Raw genomic sequence first — 25,188 nt, forward strand, 5'->3', positions numbered from 1 at the left:
AGTGCAGGTGAACCAGCATCCCTCCCCATCCTGGAGGGTCCTGCATCCTGGCTCTGGTGGACTTCGTGTTACCATTGACTTCAGCGGAATCAGAATCTCCTTCGGTCCCTCCGGTCCAGAAGCCAGACGTGGGGAGGATGGGGCCTGGACAAACTTCACTGCAGACAGCCGCTTCTGAAGATAAGAGAGCTTTTAACTCCCCTTGTCTGCACAGACCTCACTTTTACAGATAAGTGTTGTCAATAGGGTTGGGTATTAGTACATAATACAATTTATCTCAGCTTGTCTCTTCTGTTTTTGCAAGAGCTCTTCATCTTGTTGCCCAGGCATTCAATGCTATTAGAGCAAAGCACACAAACCTGGAGTAGCTGATATTTTCCATTGGAGCTTGTTTGAAATTATACTGATGCAAGGCTTTAGGTGATCTGAGGAGATTTATTTATAACTCTTGCAATAGCAACAGACTTTGGAACCCCACAGAGCCTTGGTCTTGACTTTCAGAAACACCTGTAATTCAGCTGTGGGGACTGCAGAGGTGAACTTGGGTGAGCCTGTCCAGATGAGCTGGTAGCAAAACTTCTGTTGCAGACTCAGCTCTTTGTATAGTAAAATGTTGGGTGGCCTGCTGGACTCTGTGCAAATGTATCTTCTCATTTTCTCTCTGCAAGAATCGTAGAGTGATTTTTTTTCATTATTTCCTTTCCTCTTTCCAGTTGCTTTAAAAGTGCATGTGCTGTGTTGCCTTGTGCAGTGGTGTAAGATAATGTCTTAAATACTACAGACGTAGACCTTTAGGCCAGAAGCTTTTAAAGCAAGCAAGTAACAACAACAAAAACTAGTAAGTCTGATCTTAAACATGGTACATCTGTTCGCTGCACTGATGTATCTTACCACAAGAATAAGGTATGGAAGCTTGGTATCCTGTCTGGATTAAGGACAAAAATGGCAAATGCTGTTTGATTACATCCTGAATGTAAAACCCCACAGCTTTTTCAGAGGTCATGCCTTTGCTAGGACAAAATTACAATAACAAAAAAGAGTAGCAGAGCTTGGAATAACCCATCTGCCTTGAACAATACCTGCTCAGGGCATATACATGCTCCTGTACCTGCAGGTTTGGAGAGCGAATTGACCCAGATGAGTGGCCTCTCATCTCAGTGCTCATCCTGGCGCACAGGAGTACTGCTATAATTGATGAAATTTTAATAAATAGTCCAGGGCAATCTGAGATGCCCAGCTTTGTATCAACTTTTCATATTTGGGTTCTGAGTGGTACAGGGGATTCAATCCACTTTCAGTAATTCAGCTGATGCTGTGAGGTTCCATGCAGGCAGCAGGGATCTTTCAAGGTGGGCTTCCTGTGCCAGTTTCATGGGATCAGACTGAACAATCCTTAGACCTGTCCTTCAAGAGATTCATGTCTAGCCAAATATTTAAGGGGTAATCAGGACTTAACAAGCAGTCAGTCTATCCACCATCTTAACAAAACACTTTCTTTTGGTTAGTTTGCTGTTCAGAGCTGTAAAAATAGCCAGTGGAAATTGTCAGTAGGAAATGTCACCTGCTTTGTAATTAATCAGTGTGCTTTGACTTCAGGGTAGAAGTTTGCTTCCTTATTAAGACTGTAACTATTTTTCCAGCCTGTGTATTTAGAAATTTCCTTAATAAAAAAAAAAAAAATGCTTACAGGATGTTTTGTTGGTGTATGAGCCTGGGAATATGTCACAGTTTGCCACCTTCTGTTTTTGCCATTTGGAAAAGCTAATTTTGTTACTGGGTTTGCTTCTAGCAACTTGCAAGCAGCAGCTGCAGTGAGGTACAGTGAAGGGGCTCCTTCTGAAGGACTTCTGTGTGTTTTGAGAAGGTGGATTTATTTTCTATATTCAGTACTGCTTCTTTGCTTGGGGAAATTGTCCTATCCATTCCCAAACTCCACTCCTTTCTTTTTCATTTTTTTCCTGAGGGCATCTTATGTGCTTTTAAATGAGTTTCTAAAAGCCCCTGATTGTTGCCTAGTTAAGGACTGAGAGCTATAATCACTCAAACTGATTTCACTGATTTAATGAGCAGTGCAAATCACTGACAGCTTCAGATGCTGCCAGGTTCTGAAATACAACTAAACACTAAATCCTTCATCAGCTTGGAACAACTCTGAAACACCAAAATTATTAGTGTGACCTGATGTGTAGGAGGTGACTGAACAGATAATAAGATTGGGCTGAGGCTGGACCCAGGGATCGTAAATGGAGGGTTAGGGAAGTGAGCGGATGTTAGGGTTAAATGTGTCTACTGTGTGAGGTATGAGAGTCTGGTAGTTAGTTTTGCAGTGGGAGATAAAGGCGTTTGTCTCCAGGACAGGCATTTTCCTTCTAACCAAAACCAGATCATGGGGATGGCAGGACAACTTGTATTATTAATGGCAGCCCCACTAAGAGAGACAAGGTGTGCATACAGCCCATTTGGGGAGAGGGTTATGAAGAACCTTAAGATGTTTGGAACTTTAGTTGTGACTTTCATGAATAAAATGATCCCAAAATAGGATCAGGCTGTCCTCAAAATGAACAGAGACATAGAATTTGTCTACTGCTTTCATCCGTGACAACCAGAAGTTAGAATAGCTGAAATCTGTGAATGAAATGTTGATCTCTTTTTCTGTTGGGTCTCAGTGGACTGAAGGCAGATTTTAAATGCCATAACTGGGAACTGGATTTAGCCTTGTAAATCTAAAGAAATACAGGTAGCAAGGCAGCTCTCAATCACCTTTGTTTAACAGTTAAGCTCTGGTCACTAGTAATTAAGCTTAAACAGCCTCTGTCTCTCTGCTGGGAGATGTATTCAAGCACTTCTAAATATTTGGTGCTTTCAGACTTGCACCCAAATGTTGTGGCTCATTTCTATTGATGTTATTCATTAATGTGACCTTGGATGCCAAAATAACAATCCCTGGAAAAGCTAATGCTTCTGCATAATTAAATAAATTAAAATAAAAATGTGCATTTCATAATCACTATAATTTTTTTCCTCTCAGCTATATTTTGTGAGTGGATTTCTGTCCTATACTGGCATGTTGAGACACTGTCTCTCTTAGGATGGGGCAAAAAGGAGAAGAGGAATAGGTCTTTGTTGTAATTCTGATATTTTATTTTTTTTTTAATTTTACATTCAGTTGGTAACTGAATAAAATAATTCTAAACTTTCTAAAAAACATTGCATGAGAAACTATGGCATCTGGACATCCTGTTACTGAGGATAACTTCTGGGAATTCACACCTTTGTGATCTTATACTCCATTTCTTCGTGGCTGTTTGAACCAGACGTGTCTGCTGTGGTTGCACAGAAAGTTTATGAGTGAAGTGATCCCTTCATAATTCTTGATTTATGGATCGTTCCTCAACTCATGGAGTAATATAAAATAGCTTTTATCAAGAGGCTGTGCACAGAAACAAAACCTACTTCTATCACTGTTCATTTAAAAAATACATATCTGTTTCAAAAGGAGATAGTTGGAAGTGTGGGGAAATAGGATGACAGAAGAGCTAACTAATTGTAGTGAGGCTGATTTTCTATGTTAGTGAGGCTATTGATTGGTGTATAAGTGTTATAAGTGTTGTAGGTTTAGATTAGTTTTTGGATTGGGCTCACCTTTCTGGCTTCCCAACACTGGTCCTTAGTTTTTGTCTTTGCAAGTCTTTGTGAGCTTACAAAGAACCGCGCATGCGTTAGGGTGAGGCAATACGGTGAGGCAGCAGAAGCTGATGAGCTAAATAACTTTAAATATCTAGATAGAGAGGCAAAACTACTGCTTAAACATGCTGCTTAAGCTGCAGTAGTGCTTGGAGACTTGTATCTGGGACAGATTTTCCTCCTGCACTAGGTGCTGTTTAGGCACAAATGAAGGCATGGACCTTGACCTAAAAAGTTCATAAAAATGATTTGTCTGCATATTATTCAGTCTATATTTAGCATTTCCTGGGCATGCACAAACAACAACTCTGAGCTTGAGCTGTTTCCAGCCTAAGGCTTTGCAAGCAAACAGGCCTGGCTGAGTAAGACCTGTATATGTGAATTAGCAAAACTCCCTGTAACTCGCAGAGTCTGTCAGCAAAGGGATTTTAAGGTCATTTTCAAATTGCTGCCCATATAACAGCCCATATAAATCTGATTTGGAATTCCAGTGGGATTCTGCAGAACTCAGATTTTTATTTCCTTCCTGTCATGCCTGATGTGGGGGTGGTCCCTCTAAAACCCTAGTGGTGGGCTGCCTAAGTTAACTTCTTTTATGACAATTATTTTAGGCTGTATTGTTGGGTTATTATATCTGTAGTGGAAACAAGGACTCTATCATTCTTCCTAAATGTTTTTTTCAAAGGCAGTAGGATTTGGACTGTTTTGTTGTAACACTCCAGTATGATAAACGAAGAGCTGTATCCCTGCTACTTCTCTTATTAAGAGAGGTAGGTGGGGGCAGACTGAAGTATGAAGGATATCACATTCAGTGTTATGTCACTGCATAGTTACAGAAAGATTAAATAATTGAAAACACTCTGAAGGGTGCTTCTGCAGCTTGGAAATAGAGCTGAATAAAAACAGATCTTACCAGCTAACCCAAATCCAATGTTTTTTTGTAGATCACTTACACATACCACTAAGAATGAAGTGGGAATGACTCTTCTGCTGGTGACAGTGAGTCCCTCTGCACGAGACCTTTCTAACAATATGGTTCTCTTTTCTTCATGTGCTCAGTGCAGTTGATGCATGCCAGCACCATGCCCTGCATTGCAACTTACTGAGTGCAGGGAGCACGCAAGCCAGCACTGGAAGTACTTGTGGAAACAGGAATTGTGTAGTGCTTGAGCAGTTGCCCTCTATGAGCCTGGCCATTTTCCTAGTTAAAAAGCAGAGCCACAGCTGGAATGGAGTTAACAGAGAAATTGCATTCGTTGTTTTTTTAGGTCCCCACATTGTGTGGTTTTGACTTGGAAAGTTATGCATAATGTCACTTCAATAATCATTCCATTTTCTTCCATATTTTGAGCTGCTGCATCTGAAAAGATGATCCTGGGAGAGGATAGTCTGTAAAAGGCACCATAGATATGGTGAATTTGGAGCCAGTCAGTCTCAGGTGTAGGTGAAGTGGTTGGTCAGTTACAGCTTCTCTCCTTTCCTGTGGCACCTCTGGCTGGGTGGTTTAGCTCTGAAGCATTTGAGCCAACAACTAAATGCCAAAATGGTGTTTGCCAAAAGTTGCTTGAAGGAACAAAGGTTCCTTTTGAAGAGGAGGCCAGGCAGACAGCAGCAGCGAAGGCTCACACGGGAGGTAATGGGTGTGCTGAATCTGGGCTGCTGCTGTGCTGGTTGTGTGATCCACCTGTGTGGTGGAGAACTGAGTGTGAAACGGAGCAGTGCTGGCCTCCTGAATCCATAGAGCCTGCGAAGGTGATGGCTGAGAGAAATGATCTTCAGCCCACCTTAATCCCCCAGGGATGGCTGCTCTCCATGCTGGAAAGGCAGGCACAGGCTGTGCTGCTAGGGCAGCTTTCTTGGCACAGCTTGTCACCAGGTGCTTGTTAGCCTCTTGTCGAAGCAGCAGGTGCCACAGCTCCCTGCCTTCCTCTGACAGGAGAGTTGCCTTAGCAAGGGCCCTTGTGGCCAGATCTGGAGAAGCTGTTGTAGCTCCTTACTTAAGCAGAAGGAAAGAGTAAAGACTGAAGGGGCTGCTTTTGTAAAGGAAACCTAGAACCTACTTCTGGGGAGGGCTGAGGTGAAAATCAAAGGGTGGAGGGGGCTGGAGAAGAAACATCTCGGGGAAGTGTAGTGAGAAATGAAAGAGGGGGGAAGAAGGCAAAGCAAAGGTCAGGAACAGTGCTAGTCCTGAAGGTGTACATTTGGCTGTTACTGAATGAACAGGAAGGTACTGAACAAATAGTAATTAAAATCCCAGCTGCTATGTAAATGCCAGATTATAGCTGTGATCTTTTTGAAGACTTTCCTTTGATGTGAGTGGGAGTCTGTACACTACCCTTGGGAATGCTTAAGCCTAAATATATGCTCAAAGCACAAGAGTTCCTGTCCTCCTCTTGGCATGACTTGATGTCCCTTTGACATGTACCAGCAGCACCCTGAGGTTTCTAAGAGGATGAGCATAGCTGGGATCAGTGTTCCCAGTACGGTAACTTTCCTTTTTCCTATACATCAGGGTGTTCAATACCCTCCTGCTCAGGAGCTCCAATTTGTCTGGATTCATAACCTGATCCGGAATCGAGCATCTTGCTTACTCCTGAGAATGTGAGCACGAAATCACATGGGGGAAATCATGCTCTCAAGTGGGCAGCAAATATTTCACACTCCTGTTGGAGACTATCTGAGGTATCCTCAGGTAGACACAGTGGGTAGGGTGCTGTGTTCACCTTCAGGTAGGCAGGGTGGATAGGGTGTGGTGGGCAAGGGAAAAAAGCTATTGGCAACTTATTTGCTGAGCGCATCCCTATGGTTCTGTTCCTATAGCAACCTTAATGTGGAATGTGCTGCTAGAAAAACATTAGTTACTATAGAAACAACTTTTCTGTAAGTGAAAGTTTACTTTGTAACACATGATACCTAATATTAGTTTTTTTTAAGTTAAACCACCCACGTGTGTGTTGAAATCAATAAACAGATCATTGTACTCAAGGCTGCAGAGCTGGAGATGTACAGAACTTACATGGCTTCCCTAAGCCCATCTGCTCTGACCAAGAGCAGATCGGCTTCTGAGTAGCAATTAAGACAACAGAAATGTTAGATTATGCACGGCACAAGGGACTCCTGAAATAGCAGTATGGAAAGCGGACTGTCTTGTGGTTTTGCAGATTTGAATTTTTATGTTATTAAAGAAAAAATGCAAATATCAACTTGAGTTCCTAGGCTGTATCACTTAGATTTATCCTAATGACCATTGGGACTTTAAAATGGGGGGAAGGATTTGGGCGCTTCTTGAGGTCACTTTCAAGAATCCCCTTTCTAAAAGTAGGGCCTACGTCTGCTCCTTGGTGTTCTGCTCTACTGCGTCCAGCACCAATGCTGCTTCTGACCCTAAAGCAGTGGGGGAAACAAGAAACAGCCGATGTGTGACTTGAAAAGAATGAGAAGTACTTCAGCAGTACTGCTGGGCTCTCTGCCTCTGCTTTGGGATCTCTGCCCCATGCTTCTGCTGCTAAAGCCTGGTCTGTGCTTTCTGCTCTGTCAGCCCGTGAGCTCAGCAGCGTGGCTCTGGCAGAGAAAATCTCGGCGGAGATGTAGCAGCCCCAGCAGCCAAATCCTTCGGGTAGCTCCCAAGGGACCAGCAGTCCCGCAGTGGCTCCTGCTGGGGAAGCTGAGCTTCTCGAGGGTCTGCTGGCCAGCGATGGCCCCAGCCCCGGCGAGATGGGGAGGAGGCCGCCGTTGTCATGGGAGCACGTTTTGAGTGATGAGCTGACTTCCCTTGCTAGGCAGTTTATTGTGTTATAAAGTGCCGACAGCAAAGCTCAGTGCTGGAGTTTTAAATGTCACCAAGGTAACGATCATCAGTCACCTCATTACAATTTCACGTACAGATCGCTCCTCTTGCAAATATCAGACTTTCTGGTCCAAAAATGATGCAGGATTCAAGGCTGCTGGAGAATCAGAAGATTCTTCTGTTATTCTTCAGGCTTCGCTGTGTACATGGGGCTAATGCTGCTCTGAGTTACTGGCACGAGTCTACTGCTGGGGATTTAATGTAAAGGATTTCCTGCCTTTTGTGCTCTTAATTGCTAGCTGCTTTTGAGAGCTGCATTACATTTGCAGATAATGAAACTATATTAACGGGTTAGCAATAATAAAAGAACAATTTCCTATCATCTCTACACTTAGAGCCCTGCTAGTGAATCACTGCCTTACAAACCAGCCCCACACCTCCTCCTGTGAAATGAGTACTGCTAAATATTGTTGTCACTTCTATGGATGAGTACACCAAGCTTGAGAAGAGATGAGGTGCCTGCCTGTACAGCAGCTGCAGGTATAGGAAGCTGTTATAAGTGCTATGTATGGCTTGTTTAGAGAGTCAGAGGCCCTTTGAGAAGGGCTTGACACCTATTAAATGTGTAGGATTTAAGTAGGGTGTGGGAAAACCCATCTCATTTTATTTCTGTAAACTAGCTGAAATATGGAAAACCTTTTCAATTCTGTTTAATGGTACCTTTGGTCCCTGATGAAGTCCTTTAAAAAACAATCTGGCTTCAGAAATTTCTCAAAACTTCTGTTTCAGGTTTGTCACCTTCTTTCTAGCTGCGAAGCTTTCCATTTGGGAAGGTGTTTAAGGACCATATGTTGCTTGTCCCTGGCGTAGGGACAGATCTGTTTACAAGCAGAGCACAGAGCTGGGGAGGGAAGGGTGCAAAGGCTTCTTCAGGGGGCAGAGGAGACCAGAGCTGGAAGGCATGGAGAAAAGAATAAAGAGACTGAGGAGATATTGAAGGAACAGCCTGTTTCTGGAATAAGTGCTCCTCCTGAAGGTTCATACCTTTCCAGCACCCGCTGCTAGCTGTCTGTGCACAAAGCTTTGAATTATCTCATTCCTGAATGAATGAAAGAAATGACATCTCATGTGGGGTTTCAGGATGGTGTTTTTAGGTTTCTTTCCATCAGGTGACTTATCCATGTGTGCTTTAGGCCATTTTGGATTTTTGCCTTTAGAAACTGGTAAAGATTGCAGTTTATGTAATTCCACCACCCTGGTATTTTTAACTTAAATGCTGCAATTGCGAAACTCAGTGCTGCTTTGGGGTTTTTAGCTATTCTATGGCATGTGCCAGCTCTGCTTAATCGCTCTCTTATGCTGTCTGATACCTGCAAAGTCCTTGACGTTCAGAGCCCAGGACGCAGGGTGGACCTGGCATGAGGCTGGCCTTAGGGGAGCAAGGTGTGCGTCTCCTTGTCAGCCTGACAGCACATCGGGCAGCCTTCCTCGAAGGGATTCAAAGTCAAAAGGATTAGATTGGCCTCCTGTTTTCTGAAGGAATCTGAAACTTGGAATAGAAATGCGAACACACAAGCTGTTGTTTCTGGACTCCTATAATAGCCTCGTTCTTAGTGCTGCAGGAGTTTTCCTTCAAGCACATTTGTGTGGTGCAACTGTGGCATCAAGTGATTGGCGGGATCCATCTGCCCGTCCTCTGTGTGGGGCCCGGGGGACCGGATAAAAACAAGATCTGTTAATTTGGTGTAAGGAAAATATCATCTTCCTACTGGTTCTGGTGTATTCCCAGCCCAAGAGTTTCGCTTAACTCTTCCTTCCCTGCTCTGGGAGGGAATGCAGAGGAGAAAAGAGACTTTGCTCTGCTTGCTTTACAGGAGCAGAGCCCGTTGGACTTCTCCCTCCTCTTCAGTGCTTCCCTGGGAGGAGATCTAGGGAGATGCAGCTGTAATAGGGGAAGCTGCGAAGGTGCAAGGGGCAGCATTGCTGTTTGTGGTCTTGTTCCTGCTCTGGCAGCATGGTGCCGTGCTATGAGATTAAGGTGAACCAAGCTGTACCTCTTGGCAACCTGCAGCTTGGCTCGGCCAGTTTCTGTAGTGCCCCACATTCCTTCTGTGGCTTCACACTGGGGTCATGGGGGCTCAAGCCATCTACGTAGGCTGTGCTGTTTGCTCTTTGGTCAGACCCACAAACTGCTGCCTCCTCCTGTGCGTCTTTCAAAGATGTGTAGGAAACCCAGGATTGGTCTTCGGATTTTTATTGCCATCCTCGATGGCACAATCCTGAAGGAAAGAGGGATTGTGTCTAACAGGCATATAAAGAAGGGATGATAACTAGTACTTCACTGACACGTGGCCACCAGGATGAGCAGAGCTGTCAGCACAGACTTCCTACTCTGCTGCTTTTAACTCACAGATTTCTGGTTTGGCTTTCCAGATGGCCTTGCTAGATGATGGATTTTCTTCATCCAGAACTTGTAATAAGTTTGGGTTAGAAAATCTCTCTGGAAGTTACTCCTTTGTGAAACCTCCTGGAGGCAAGGGCTCACATAGGTAAAACCAATCATCCTGGAGCTCACTTGATCTAATGGGTGGGTGGAAGGCATTTCTGGAGCCAGTATTTCAAACCTTGTGTTCTGGTTCATGAAAGTTTGACCAGTTCTAGGAACTTGATTGAAGATCTGGGGGTAAATTCCAGTATTGCCCCATTAATATCCCTTGAAAAAGGGAAAGGAGTAAGAAGCCATGTTTTTCTGCAATGGTAACTTAAGGACAGACCGTTCTAATTTGGGTACCATAAATTATACCCATGAATAAGCATGTCCTGATTCTTCAGAGGTGCTGAACACTCACAATTGTATTGACTTCAGTGGAAACTGGAATGAGCCCAGTGCATGCTTTGGATGAATCACGTTGCATAACAGAAAAATGATGGTAATTTATGTTCAGCGCCATGATGAAAGGTTCTTGAACTCTTTTTCTGCAGTTTGAAAGATGGAAAAGTCTGGAGACTTGTGTTGAGACTTTTAATTATAAACCCTTGCACCTGCACAGCACTTCTCATGTGCTGCCCCAGGACACCTGCCCGTGTTAGCTGTCACCTAGCCCAGTGCTGGGCCACTTTCAGAGCATGATGCTACCTTGTGCAGCATAATGCCAGCCAAGTGTTGCATGCCTCTGGCTCTCAGGAAGCTGGGGATGTTTGGCAGCTTGCTGTACCAGAGCCTCGAAACCTTCTTGGCACGAGAGGTGTCTGCGCCATCTGAACACACCTGGTGCTGCTGGAAAGGTGTGTGCAGGTGGCTAACAGCCCGACATACTGCTTGCACCTGCAAAACACAGATGTGAGCATGTGAACATGAACAGAGGCTGGGAACATGATGTCTTCAGCCCTTTATTGTGTAAATCAGTAAATCAGGGATGCTCTCTCCAGGCTGCTCTGGTGCAGTGGCTCCTGCCTCGTGTCCTGTGCCTGTCATTAGGAAGAGTGGGCAACGTGTGTGATAACCATGCATTCCCTTAGTCCCCCCCGAGCTATTTGCTTTTAGCAAGGGTGCAGGGAACATTGAGTGCAAACTAAAAATAGCAATAAAATGAAGGGAGGGAAAGCAATCAGAACACCTAAAATCCGGCACTATCTTTAATCATAAGTGGGAAAAAAAAATGTATCGAGTGTTGTTTGATCACAATCTAAACACAGCCTAAACAACCCTTTGAATTTGTAAATGACACACGATAGAGGTATTTTTAGCTCATGTTGCTCAGATCCCGAGGAGGATTTTTTGTATGTTTTAGCTTATCACATTTCTTGCATAATAAGCTCTAGTTTTCCACAGCAGTTTAATTTTCTGCGAGCCTATTCTGTATGCAAATGACTTATCCTTTGTGTTCTCTAGTGGCAGGATTTTCTGTACTCAGGAGTGGCTTTAAGGTTAAAAAAACAAAAAACTTTACTAGAGGGCAAGAATGTAATCTCTTCATTTACCCCGTTTGTCTTTCACCAGCATGTGTTTTTATCAGTTTTGCTTATGGCTTTCTCTTCTCTCAGGTTGAAGTTCAAGTGAAAATGTGGCAAAGACATTTCTAGGGAGTGCCAAAAAGCCCAGCCAGAGGTCACTGCACTTCAGTGCAAGGCACCTGACTTTCACCATACTGGGAGCATAGCTGCGTTCAGAGGAGGGTGCGTTTTCCTGATTTTGCCAAAGAAGGGCTTATTAGAACATGAACAAGGCACTGTTGCTATATTAGCATTGGTTTGACTTGGGTTTTGTCACTTGGCCCTGAGTCCTAAATTCATTTCCATGGTTCTTGGACAGCCTTAGAGGATGTGTACAGTTCTCACATGAAGGGATGGCTGGAGGGAGGCCACAGCAAATTTTTGAGGGATTTACCAAACAAACTGGTTCTCAGTTTTTGATTTACAACAAAAGAAATAATTACCTTCTTTAGGGGCCAACAGTCCAGATGCTTCTGTGTCCCAACCCCAGATGGTCTGTGGCAGAAGCACTTGAGGCCCATGTGCTGGGGAGGAGAGTTGCTCTTTCAGGCGATTGGGAAGGAACAGAAGAACCTGGGCAAGGCTGGAGAGGCCAAGCAAACTTGAAGAGAAAGGCAAAGGAAGAACTGAAGAAGAGATGGAGCTGTAGGCAATCTTGAGGGCATAAGGTATGGGTTGCTTTCCTCAGCCATCCTCTGCTTCAGCCAAGGTCTTCTCCCAGCTGTGCAGAGCTACACGTGTTTGCTGTAACGCTGACGTGTGCACGACTGCCACGCATGGCGTGCCCTCACCCCTCTCCTCCTTGTGAGCTGTTTCTTGCCTGCTTCCTGGTAAAGGAGCTGGGGACCACTCAGGCTGTGAGCAGGCTGCAGCTTGCAGGCACAGCTGTGGCAGGCTGTGACTTCTAGTTCTCATTTAGACCAAGAGCATACAGCTGTGGGCCAGTGACAAGGAGAGAAATCCATCTCTGGGTAACTGAGGAACACTAAATCTGTAAATACAAAGGGTGAATGTGCTCTCCGGGCTGTTCTGTACCGACATCTGAAAGTAATGGGCACGCTGCAATAAGCAGAATGGGAATCCTGCATTTTGACGCTTAATTAAATTCTCCACTCGTTTTAAATATTTTAAGTACAACAAACTATTCGCAGGAATTGATTCTTCCTCATTCTTAATGATTAGTCCCAGCAGAGGTCTGCTGAAATTGGCCAGATTGATTGCATAACAAATTTCAGAGTCCTCAGCACTTTCAGTGGAAATGGGAGCAACTAGAGAATCGCGGGCTGGTTAATTACAGACATGGCTAGAACCAGGCTCTGTGCAGCAGTTCAGCACAGCACTGACTTCAGCCTGGGTTTTCTTTACCTGCGTGGTACTGTCCATTTGACATTTTGGGATCTTTGCCATCTCCTCAATTTATATAGTTGTCATAGGAACTATTTCCTAAGCTGTGTTCTGACTTGTTCCATGAGGCACTTTATTGTGTTATAAAGTGTTGACAGCAAAGCACAGCAATAGATTTTTAAATGTCACCAAGGTAACTACTGGCATTCAATTACAGTTTCAGATAAAGATGAATCCTTTCTGCAAATGTGACTCTGACAGTCGAAAAATGTGCTGGAGATGAAGGTGTCTTGTGATACAGGAAGATTTCTCTTGCTACTTTGTGGGGTTAACCGTGCCTGTTCTGATTTTTGGAAAGGCAAATGTAGCATGGCTTGTTGCTCCATTCTTGAAGAACAGAGGCATTGTCTCTATTGTCAATTTTCTATCAAGACATTGGATCACTTGATATCCTATTTTTTTAAATTCTCTTCCATAAATGAGCCTGCCACTGTATGGATAACAGGCCCAGGGCACCTCAGACACTGTAACACCCAAGGTAACTGCTGTACGTGCCATTTCTCTGGCTCACATGAACATCCCACGGATCAGGGCAGGCATTGGACTTGTCTACAAATCTCTTGAACTCTTGGATTGAGCTTTGCCTCGTTCTTCCTAAGCATGCTGTGTGCTAAGGCTTGTGGGGATGAGGGAGAGCAAAGCTGGCTGTGGACAGTTCAATTGAAAGTCCGCATCTTAGTGTAGAGAACTGGAGTGAGTGAAAGTACTTCTGGGGGGGAGGTGGTGAGTGTGGGATCTGAGGGGTTGGGGGAGAGAAAACATGCTGGTAGGAGTCTAGCAGAACAGAAAGAGGTGGGCATGTAGATGGGTGTAATCTGGTACTGGAGATTGTACTCTTAAAGCTGGGCTTGGCAGTGTGCAAGAGCTGCTCTGAGGCCATGGGCAGGCCATAGGCCCTGAAGGCTTCCTGCAGGCAGCTGCATGCTGAACATACAACCCTTAAATCAGCTGAATGAAGCTTTTGCGTGGCTTTGAGGTGCTGCAGCCACAATGAGGGCATCTTCCAAGATGGGCTGCCTCAAAAATACCGAGTGGCAGGCAGCGCTGCCCTGATAATTGCGTCTGACTGATTTGCTTCCCCCTGTTATTTAACATCCATTAGGACTCAACATCTTTCACAAAGAGCAGTGATAATCACTTGGTATCATTAAGCTAAAACTTAAGCACACATTCATCTTTCCACTCTGACCAAGAACCATCTTTACCCTCACAATAAGCCACCTTATCTAGTTCCTTTATTTGAAATTTCACATTAAAGGTGAAAAGTACAGAGCATGACAATGTCATCTGAGGAAAGCAATTATATTTTAAGGTGAAGTGGTTTATGAACAGCATCCTGATTGCTTGGCAGAGCTAAAAATAGCTGACTGGTTAAATAGCTTATCAGCATGTGGAGACCTGGGAGCAGTGCGCTTTTACTGTTGCCTAAGAATTGCAACCAAACGCTGCCCTGGCATCGGAATTATAGTGCAGGGGGAGCAGGTGGCTCCTGCAAGAGAAAGTGCCCATAATTAAGTGTGTGAAGCAATATATTCCCGTCCAAAGCAGTGTAAACCATTTTACAACTTAATTTACCAGGGTAAGTTAGTGGGGAGGGTCAAACTTCAGACACGTTTGTGTGCACAAAGCAGTCCTCTGACATGGGCATAACTGTGAGCCTGGGCAACCCAACAGCTGAGTGACGCTGCCTCTGTCACCCACAGATAGCAATGTACCTGCACGTGTGCTGCTGCACTGTGCACGTTCCTCCTGGCTGCTGGTTTTCAGGAGGGTGAAAGGTTCCCTGAGCAGCTTTGGCCTGGGCTCGGCCCTGACCTGCCCTCAGGGCTGGGGGACTCCAAGGACATCCTTACACGGTCTCAGGCTTGTCGCAATGTCAGAGGCACAACTCAGAGGGGGCAGAGCCTGCTGGTTAAGAGGAATTTTGGTTCTCTGAATAAATTAAGAGGATTTGTTAGCATAATCTACCATAAAAAGATGTTGTTATAAACTGTTTCATGTTTTAGGCAGCTGAACAATGATTTTTGGGCCTGTTCCATTGCAAGACACACGTCTACCTGCTGCTCTGTAGGGAACAGTTTAATCTCCAAGGCTTTTTGTGTCGAATACAAGGGAGACTGGTTGTTGGTGTCAGGCGTACTGCCTGCTTGGCTAAGTCATTGGGACAAGCTATGCTTCCCCCCCTCCAAAAATAAAAACAAAAGAAATGCGAAATTCCCTAACGTAAAAGGGTAAGATGGGCAAACCACAAAGACGTACAGAGCCGTTGTTCTCACTTGCCACATAACGTGAAATCCAAACAAAAGACTTGGATTTCTGAGGGCTTTGCCATGTAAGGGGCCCACTGCAGATGCCGTGCTTCCTGCCAGGACAGTTTTGTTTATTTTCCTTTCTGGTAACATGAATTTTTCTCCTTGTTTTCAAGGTGGCTTTTTGAAATCATCATAATTCCCCTTCCCTTTCATCATCAGTCTGTATACAAAGAGAATATTTCTCCCTTTTAATGCATCTGTTTCTATCTTCCCTCTTTTATTTTCCCTCCCAGGCACACTCTTGTTTGGATTTCAGCCCTTCAGAGAATATCGTGCTGGGGGGGACTTCCCCCCTCAGAGGTCTCCGCATCACTGGATTCTTTCCCTGGAAAAAACAATTACTAAATAACTTTTGCGGCTTTTTTTTTTTTTTTTAGGACATAACAGGGGACATGTGTCAGTGGAATAATCCTTTCTGAAAGGGTACCGTCACTGTACAGCTAATACGTGTGTGTGATTGCGCTTCTTGGCTGGTACAAGATCCAGCAAATATGCAAAGAACTTATACAGCAATACATATAGCAGTTAGCGCCCTCCTTTCGGCATGTTAGAGGAAACAAACTCTTAATAACTCTGTTATTGAGTTTAATGGCAGGAAACCCTTGTTTCTAAGCGAACTGCTTTGTGGCAAACACCTGGTTCGCTCAGATGGATGCGGTGTCTTAGGAGCTCCATCTTAGGAGGGTCAGTTGAGTTTTTTTTTTTGTTTTTTTTTTCCTACTGAGAAGTGACTAGGTGACTAAGCTACTGGTACTTTCGGTAACAGTATGAGGTCATTGCTTGATTACAGTAAATTGATGATTGTGAGTTTTAATTTGGTCCATAGAAAGGACTGATTGCACTATATATGAGCCTAAGTTCTCAGAGGCAACCCCATTATACTTAGATTGTCTTGTTCCTGACAGTGTTTGCCTTAAGGGAAACAATATTATAGAAAAGGCATTAAAGGAGAACTGAGATGAATTAAGGACTGAAACTATGTATCCGTGTGAAGCCAGAGTTTTTGTATTGTTTCAATGCATTTCTTTTAGTTTTAATATATTCACATCTAGGTATTTTTCTAATATTGTGAAATATTTCTAGTGAGAAAGGATGGAAATGGCTTTATTTCCGATCTCTCACTTCTGCCTCTAGGTAAATTCTCATGAGGTTGTATCTGACAATTTCTGAAACTTAGTTCAACAGCTCTGTGGGGTATTTGCTGTTCTGAACTTGTTCAGAAGCTGTTAGTTTTGAAGCAATCCAAGCAGGGACACAGCAGAGAAGAAAGCAGATGGGAGGATCTTCTGAGTGTGTTTTTTCTTCTTTTTAAGAAATGCAGTGATATAGTAGAAATGGTTTGCATTTTGCTTTTGGAGATAAACATCTAAACTAGTGATTCACTGATTTATTCTGCAACTTTACACCTCATGAAACAGAAGTCTTGAACACTGAAGCACTCCAGTCCTCTGAGAATTTATTCTCAAAATATGTAATTCTTAAACTCCTGCAGACAAAGCTTTGCAGGCTGCTGGTTAACAGAGGCCTGTGGTTTCAGAGGCCATGGTCATGCCAAATTCTTCTCCTTTTGGGTCTAGTGTCTATGCAGTCATGTTGAATCTTTACCTGACTCTTAGGCTGTGCATACACTTCAGAATGATTATCATCTTTCTACACTGCTGAGCACAGATGAATTTCTTCTGTTAAAGCATCCTCTGGGTTATGCATGTTTACTATATAATTATTTACAATGCTGAGATTAGATGATCTCAGTTGGATTGAAAGAAGCCAGTTTGGCCAAACAGCTGTCTACGCTGATAGTTGCTCAAACGACAAACTGAAAAGGAACTGTCATGTACTTAACCTGTATTAAGATAGGCTGTCTTTTTTAGGGTCACACACTGCCAGAGTGCTAGAGTTCCTGGTGAGTAGAAACTGTCATTCAGCTTTAGAGGAAGCCTGTAAGGTGGCTGTGTGATAACTAACTGGGAAAAGCTGGTTAGGATATAAGTATCTGCCTTTTTTTTTGTAGCTGAATATTGAGAAACTCTGTATACAAGGAGGTAAAAATAGGTATTTTAACTACTACTCTTTCTGGCTTCTTGGTTAATCTCTGAATTGACACAAGCCAGATGCTGTTCACCAGTTAGAGAAGCTCTAGAGAAGGTCCTGATGTGACTCTTGCAGTGCTATTGTCATCGGTTTTCCTCTTCTCTTCTGGTCATCGTGCATGGTGGTGCCTCTGTCCCCAGCTGGGAGATTCAGAAGGAGCAGCAGAAATGGCTACAAAAGACCTGATGGCTGGATCCTGTGGCTGGGAGGACACTTGCGAACTCTGATGCTTGTGGAGGAGAGCTTGATTTTTCTCATAGAAAATGACCATTGTGCACACATGGAGTCTGAACCAGGACCTCTCGTCTGAGAGGTGAACTTGGGCCAATGCCTGCAAGCAAACAGAACTTCCTAGAAATAACTCCTACACAGATGGGACTCCGTGTGCATGCTTTTCCTTGTCTTTGTCTCCCATTCACATCCTAATTTGGAAATCAGATTGGGCTGGAAGCTAAAACACTGAGTTTATCACCACAAACATGAATGGAATGGCTCTATTTTTCTTTTTGTATAGTCTTTGCTTGGTTTTTGTTCTGAATAAGAAAAACGAGAGTAGGTAAAAATATGAATCAAGTCTTAAACAAGCAAATGCAATCATTAAAATGAATGCTGAATGTCTTAATTAGTAGCATATTAGCATGCTCTGAGCACCAGGAGTTCTGCAGAGTTGTTTGTCTGGCTGATTTACCTGTATTTACTACTAATTAATGAAACATTACAATCGTTAATGCTCTTTGCAACGTCTTTACAGGGAAGTTAATTCTGAAAGGACCATTACTGCTGAGCTAAACTGTGGTGCTTGAATAAGAGCTCTTGCATGGGGGGCTTTGGAATTGATGATAGTGATGATAGGAACTGAGCCTTCTGTCCCGTAGGTAGGATGGGGTGGCTGTGTACTAACCTTGTTTTCTTGTAATTTTTTCATAAATGTCTTTATTGTTTGGAAAGCATCTGCCATGCAGAACACCTGTATTAAACAGAGCAGAGTTTGTCAGAAGGAAAGCAGAAGCTTGTGTCTAACAGGAGATGAAATCATATCCATTTTGATCTGTCTAGACAAGAGCTTGGTTGTGTTTAAAAATGGGTTTGACAGTTAAAACTTTCATCCTCAAAATCTTTAAAACCAAGAAGCCATTCCTGAGAGCTCTTTTTTGTACCAGATTTATTATCTTAACCTCTAATGAACCGGGTGAGTTATAGTATAAATTAAGTTTGTATGGCTTCTCATTCTTCTGGGGTTTGGAGTATTTTTATAGTGGCATGAGTGTCCATTAAAGACTGATACTGGAGATTATTTGGTCTGGTTTAGTCTTATTTGGTCTCTGGAGAAGACTGTGTAGTTTTAGTTCCTTGATCCTTTCTTCCAGGCAAAGCCGGTCTCTAAAGGGTGTGTGAAGCTTCAAAAATGAAACTGTTGATTGGAGTGAAGTTCAGCGTGAAAAAAAGATGTGTTAACGGTATTTGGAATAACTATGTAATACTGAAGAATTGGGCTACTGCTGGTAAAAGTTGGCATTTTCCCTGTCTTCTCCATCAGAATTAGAGGTGGAAAAAAAAATCTTGCTGTCTTAATTTTTCCATTAAGTTCATAAAGTTTCTCTTCCGAGTCTTAAATGATCTGGATAGTATCAGTCTGCAACTCAGTCTCATGTGTGCATTAAGATGTCACAATAACACGGAAGAGATCATCTCATTATCACTGGAACTGTTTTACTTCTGAAAGCTCACTGCATCCCTGCTGCTGCAATACAGCCTTTGTGTTACCTCCAGGTGCCCAAAGCACAGCGTCCAACTCCGTGGCTGAGGGAACAGCACCTCCCTCTGTCCTGAACTCTGCACTCATAGTCAGTGGCTCAGCAGGTGTCTTATTTAAAGAAATAAATGGGATATGAAAAAAATCCCATCTATTACTTTATCACATCTCCCACATATCGCTCTGAGGATGTGCTGCTCATCTTAGTCTAGTTGGCTTTGAATGGCAGGTAATAAAAGTTTGATTTCATCTGGAGGAAGTGATTAAAAACAATACTTCTGGTGGAGTTTGCAGAAAGGGACAGGTCATCCACTGTGCTGCTTTCAAAACGTTTGTGAATCATCATTGATGAGTAAATGGATGGGAATGAACCCCCTGAGCTCTTATAGTTGATTGCCACCTGCTCTAGTTGTGCATTGGCAGTGTGATAAAGTGGGCAGAGTCGAGGGGAGGACACCACTGGTGTGCCCATCCTCCCCAAAGGTCACCTCTGCAGGGACGGGGAGGGTCCGGCTTCCAACGTGGTCTGCACCTGGTACCAGCCCTGCATTGCTTGTCTCATCGAGTCTGTCATAGCGAGTCCCTTGGCTGTTCACCTGGGCCATGACTTGCGATTATTGTCCCAGGTGATCCGTGCTCCTTCATGGTGCGTGTGCTGTGCCGCTGGAAGCACGTGGGGCCGTCCTGTTCATGTCTGTGCTGAGCTGGAGCGTGTTGTGAGCCCGTAAGTGTTGTGAGCCCTTTTAGGCTTCCTCGTTGTGCAGATCTGTATGTGCACAGTGCACAGCAAACACTTGGGTCTGAGAGCTTGGCTGCCTTGTAAATGACTTCAAATTCTAAGAAACTGCAGGCGGGCTCAAGTGAGTGCCCAAGGGGGCTGACGTGAAGGGTGCACTTGTAATAGCCGGGCCCTGCAATTTGCCCCTGGCTACCTGCAGGGCTAATGACGGGCATTAACGAGGAGTCTGTGCTCCGGTGCTGGTGAACAGTAAAGCTCTGGCCAAGAAAAGAGGGGCAATCAGCAACAATTACATGTCAGAGTCTGTGTGCTCTTTGCTCTGCATGTCTAGCGATGTTTTTCTCCTGTGTTTGCCACCACCCCGCTGAGCACGGCGCATGCTGGAGGCCTGCGTGGGGCTGGGGACCCACGGGTGCTGCAGGACCCCTGCTACCACGGGGCCTGGGCCACGGGGCGTGCTGTGAAAAAGCAGCTGCTTTAAAGGAGATGGGGAGGGAGGAGAATGTGTTTTCTAAAGGTCAGCGAAACCTACGGAGCACTTAGAAGCTGAGGAAATTATAGCTTTGCTCTCTCAGTAGTGGGCCTTGCAAGGGGAGGGAAAGAACAAAGGCGTGTTACAATGTGCTCCAAGGAGAAGTCTTTTAAACATTGCTATTAGAAGCTATTAGGAGGATTTCTTTGGGGATAAATGAGAGGCAGCACTTTGGAGTGGAATGTTCCTTACTTTTAACATGTTAAATGGTCTCCTTGATTATATGGGCTCGCCTGGCAGTTACTGGAACTGCACATTAACTCCTCCAGTAACCGGTGCTGCCTGCAGCTTAGATAACACAAGGCTGCATCTGTGAGCCTGCCTGGGACTTGCATTTCTCATTTTCATCCACCTGCAAAAAGCTGATGTGATTGCATGTTAGGTGCTGGATATGGAGTTAACATCAGTGGTTAGATTTACGGTGTAAAGATATTGTCCTCCTCTTAGGATTTACACAACTGTAAGAGTTTTTCCCCTAAGAATTCAGTGCAATGGGTTCCTGATTCTTACTTCAATAGTAAAAACGAAAATTATTCAGAATTATGTTAAAAGTAAATATCCTATCTGTGAGTTGCACAATATTATTAGACTTGATTCTGGAAACATAATAGCACCAAAGAGATCAAACTTTTACTACAGGGAACTCCAGCTAAAACATTTGTAAACCTCAAAACCAATAATGTGAATAAAAGCTTGTTTTCTTCAGCAGGAAGTATATTTGCAAGTGGAGAATAATGCTCCATTTCAGGGCAGAAGCTCTTCACAGCAGCATTTCTGCTTTCACTCTAATCCATTTTCCTAAGGCTCAGTCACTGGTTTCACAATTTCCCATTAGTTTAGGGTCCTCAGGTCCTTCCTGCCATTTGTACAGGCTTAACCTTGACAGCACTGAGACATGAAATCTTTAAGATACACAATAAACACGGAAGCATAAAATACAGTGCAGGTTCCTCCTTCCTTGCAGGGAATGGTTTCTACAGCATCTTCTGCATAGGATCTCAGGGGTGCAGTTCTGTGCTAAAACCCCCTGCAATGCTGCTGCTCTGCATCGATTCTTCGGATGTTCTAGTCCGTGGCTCCTGGCTGTAAATATAATTCACAATAAAAGTAATGACCATAAGGTGGAATATAACTTAGTACTTGTTATTAGTTTTCAAGGTGAATGTAAAGGCATTAAAAGGAACTCTTAACTTCCAAATTTTTCTCCTGTTACATAAGGAGTTTCTACTGAATTGGCAATGTTACTGTATTTGAAAGTGGGGTGTTATGGTCTAAAATCCGCAGAGTTTCATCAGTGACATTGCAAATGACTGGTTACAAGATTCCACTACTTTCTTTTTAGAGAATTTTCTCTCTTTTTAGGTAAAAAGAGACAAAAATACAGATTAAGGATTTCTCAGAGAGTTACGTTTTCTGGATCTAGTCTTTTAACAGCTGGGTAATGGTCATATTCCTGACCTATATTCTTTAGGTATATTCTATAAACCTAATGCAAGTGACACACTGTCAGATTTGTATCCTCAGGTATATTAGGAGAGCATCATCTTTGGGAAGGTTATGTGTGTACCTCATAGCTTGGCTGAGAAAGTCATACAAGATAAGTGCTTTGGCTCTAGGTTCCTGCTTTACTTAAAAGCTGTTTTTCAAGAGTGAGTACTTTCATGTGAGTGACAGTTCTGAATGGTCTTTGGCCATCTTAATCCCTAATCTGTGGACTATTAGCATTGGGCATGAATGTTTCCCATAGGCACAGGAGAAACCGAGTACCTCAAACATAGCCCCTGCCATTAGGCTGAGTGGAACTCGCCCGTCTGTTGAAAGGTAGTGTAAATGTCCTGAAATAGTTGAATCCATTTCCATTCCTCTTCAGTTTGTTTGTGGCTGGCAACACAGCTCACCACTTGGTCACCCTATTTTTGTGTGTGAGCCTGAATATAATTTGTGCCAAAAGTCAGATTACAAGTTAAATTCTTTCCTTAAAAAGCAACTTAAAGACTAGGTCCTGCTCTCGCCCAAGACACAAGGGTATTAGTGGGCTTTCCCCAGAGAATGGATAATTTAATGGGAAACTGATTCATGAGTTCAAATTATAGTCTGTGGTTGTAGTACAGACTGGGGTGGTTGTGTTTAACTGCCATATGGTTGATGGGGATATATTGTTGAATATATTGTTGAATAATGGATGTTCTAGAGCTTCAGGTACAGAAGCTGCAGAATCCATATGCATGTTCTGGAAGGTGCCTTATTTATTTTTTATGTGCTTTTTGATTATGTGGTAGAAACAATATCATTCAACTTGTACAGCTGATTGCATGCTGTGAAGTTTTTACAAAATAAATAGAGAGAACAGCTGGATGCCGAGGACAAATGTAGAATGCAATAAGCCTTATTAATCTATGGTAATTTGAAGGATGAGACCTATTCTGCAAGCTGAGTTCACAGTGCAGCAGACACTCTGACAGCAATTTTTAGGACACAAACTGTTAATTATACATTAATCATGCTTTCCTGAGATGAGTGTTTTAGAACAGATTGTCTTTAGTCCACTGAGGACGGCAAGACAGCACAGACTAGCTGAAAATATTATGATTATCTAATAATCCTTATTAAGATAGATTTTAAACAATGTGGTGACTATGCAGGCTTTTCATTAGAGAAAATGATTATGGGTGGAGATCACAAAGTTTAACAAATTATATTGTACTGGAAAGGCAACATTAAAAGTTTGATGTGCTGACAGGGAGATCGATCACTCATCTATTGTAACGACGGGCTGCTGTAGCACATAGTGAAAAGCACCATCACACCACTGCCTTTCAGTGAGAGCTAATATTTTTAGGGACCAAAACACTCAGATATGGCTATTGCATGCCTGGAGAGCATGGGAATTCCTCCAGGTAGGAAAAGAGTAGGGGAGGGACTCCAGTTCTCATGCGGAAATCTTTTGTTTAGTGACCACCAAAGTGAAGTTATGTATGTCTCAACTCAGGTTCAGTGTAACAAAACAAGTTGGGCAACTTCAGTGGAGAAAAACAAAGTAAAGAGCAACTTAATGTGTGTCCTCTATAAATGGGAAAATAACATTTATCTTCATTCTGAAGGAATAATCTTGTAAAGCTGACAGCCGTTTATGACAAAATGACAAACTCAGTAGATGAGAGGAGAGTAGCAATGTCATTTCTTTTGACTTAAGCAAAGCTTTTTTCAGCCATTACTGCCTCATAGACAAGTTGATGAAGAGCTGGTTGCATACATGTAAATAAGCATTGTGGATTGAAAACTGAGGTTTTGGGGCATAAAGGGTTGTGTTCACTGGCACAAAGACCAACTGGAGTCCAGAGATGCAGCCAGGGGTCACTACTAGGGCCAACACAGTTTGATGTCTTCATAAATGACCTGGATGGTGAGACAATGCATCAGCAGCAAGTTTACAGCTGATGCAAAATTGGAAGGAATGGCTGATACACCAGATGGTTGTGTTGCATTGGGAGGAGCGACAGCAGGTTGGGTGAGGTGATCTTGTCCCTCTACTCAGCACCAGTGAGAGTGTTGGGTTTGGTTCTAGGTTTCTCAGTACAAGAGATACAAGGACATACTTAAGAGACTCCAGCCAAAGGCCATGAAAGTTACAAAAGGGGTTGGAGCACCTGTTGTTCATGAGGAGGTTGAGAAGAGGAACTCTTCATCCTCAAAAGAAGGATCAGGGGGACCTTAATGTGTACCAATATCTGATGGGAGTGGGGTTGAGGGAGTAAAGGAGATGGACCCAAACACTTCTCAGTAATATCAAGTGAAATAAAGAGGCACCGGGCACAAGCTGAAATACAGAAACCATTAAACACGGAAGGCTTTTACTGTGCAGCTAGTCATACCCTGGAGCAGGCTGCCCAAAGGAGTCTTCATCCTGGAAGGTTTTAACCCAACTGGACGAGGTCCTGAGCAACTCTCCTCCCTAGCTGAGGTGTTGGACTGGACAATTCCCTGTCAACAGCAACTGTTCTGTTATTCTGTGAAATACTCAGATGTGGCTTTGAGCAAATAGTGCTCTGAACATGCTGTTATTTCCATTTTCCAAGTGAATTATAAAGGGAGGGGGAGCAACGGAAAACATTTGTTTTAGAGACTGGAAAAAAGAAACTCTGATGCATTTTTAGCAGAGGAAAGTATTAATTACTCAATTTACTACTTAGCACCTTAGTTTCCTGACTAAGCGACTACTGTTTTGCCCCTGCCTGTTCTGGCTTTGTTCACTTTAGTCACAATGTCACTTAGAACCCTTTGAAATGCCAGGATCTGAGACATCTGGAGACTCAGCGCATGGCAGCGATGGCAGATCAAGCTCTACGGTGTTCACTCATTTGTGCATCCAAAGCCACTGTTATGCCCAGCTAGGAAATGCATCTTCTCCATATGTTGTTTGGAGTGCTCTTATACATGGAAGCAATAGGGTCTCCAAGTGTGCGAAGGAAAACCATATGTTCTTTAGGTTGGCAGGCTTTTCCTATACAGACAAGTCTTTGAGGAGAAGTTGGGCTATCTTGAAACCAGGAATATGATCTGTCAGTCTTGTGCTTTGCACCTCAGAGGGACTTGTGCAGTTGAGCAAGATGTGAGCAGCGAGACTAACTCTGTTCTGGGTAAGGACTGGAGAAATAGGCTGCTTAACATGAACAACAATTTCAACACAAGATCAAAACCAAATCAGGTGAATGGGTATAAGTCTAGCTAGGCTTCTAGGAACCCAAGCTAACTCATAAAGGCATCATCAATGCCTGCTTCCAGCTGAATACCTGGGACTTCGTACAACATTGAAATACTGATCTTAAAGACCACGGTGCCAGCCTTCCTGCAAAAGCTCAGTGAGAATCTTTTCCCTGAAGTTCACTGAGGCAA

General features: G+C 43.5%; 1 long non-coding RNA gene across 1 annotated transcript in view; it reads left to right on the plus strand.

Moving 5' to 3' along the window:
• Positions 1–11,925: 11,925 nt before the first annotated feature.
• LOC137865313 (uncharacterized) overlaps positions 11,926–25,188 on the plus strand; it is a 108,540-nt gene continuing 95,277 nt past the window's right edge. Inside the window, exon 1 of the long non-coding RNA XR_011101860.1 lies at positions 11,926–12,132. This is a non-coding gene — a long non-coding RNA (uncharacterized lncRNA). The remainder of the gene's footprint in view (positions 12,133–25,188) is intronic.

The sequence above is a fragment of the Anas acuta genome, chromosome 16 (genome assembly GCF_963932015.1).
Source record: "Anas acuta chromosome 16, bAnaAcu1.1, whole genome shotgun sequence".
NCBI lineage: Eukaryota > Metazoa > Chordata > Aves > Anseriformes > Anatidae > Anas > Anas acuta.